This window comes from Hippocampus comes, unplaced genomic scaffold (assembly GCF_001891065.2).
Source record: "Hippocampus comes isolate QL1 unplaced genomic scaffold, H_comes_QL1_v1.1 scaffold22, whole genome shotgun sequence".
NCBI classification, from domain to species: Eukaryota; Metazoa; Chordata; class Actinopteri; order Syngnathiformes; family Syngnathidae; genus Hippocampus; species Hippocampus comes.
The window spans coordinates 6,609,432-6,609,761 of record NW_017806175.1 but is presented as its reverse complement, the minus strand read 5'-3'; positions in this window follow the sequence as shown (position 1 = coordinate 6,609,761).

Sequence of the window (330 nt, the reverse complement as noted above, 5' to 3'; positions counted from 1 at the left end):
ATTGGACACTCAAGAAACAGAGGCCCTTGTTGGCCCCCTGCCTCCTGGGGGCATGCCGACTCACAGCGCCACCAAAAATAATCAGTCACGTCGCCGGCGGCACAGATGTGGAAAGCGGAGAGATATTTCTTTCAGAGCACAGCTGTCCTCGCGCGCACACATCAGGCTTTTTTGCTCTTTGTCCCCCCCCCCCCATCCGCATGCAAATGGATGCCGACAATAAGGCCACTATCTCCGCCTTGACATTGCTACCCTGTTAATCGACTGCTAATTGGGACAAAGAAACCCCAAATCCACCCCCCTGCACCCCACCCCGCTCCCCCCCCCTCC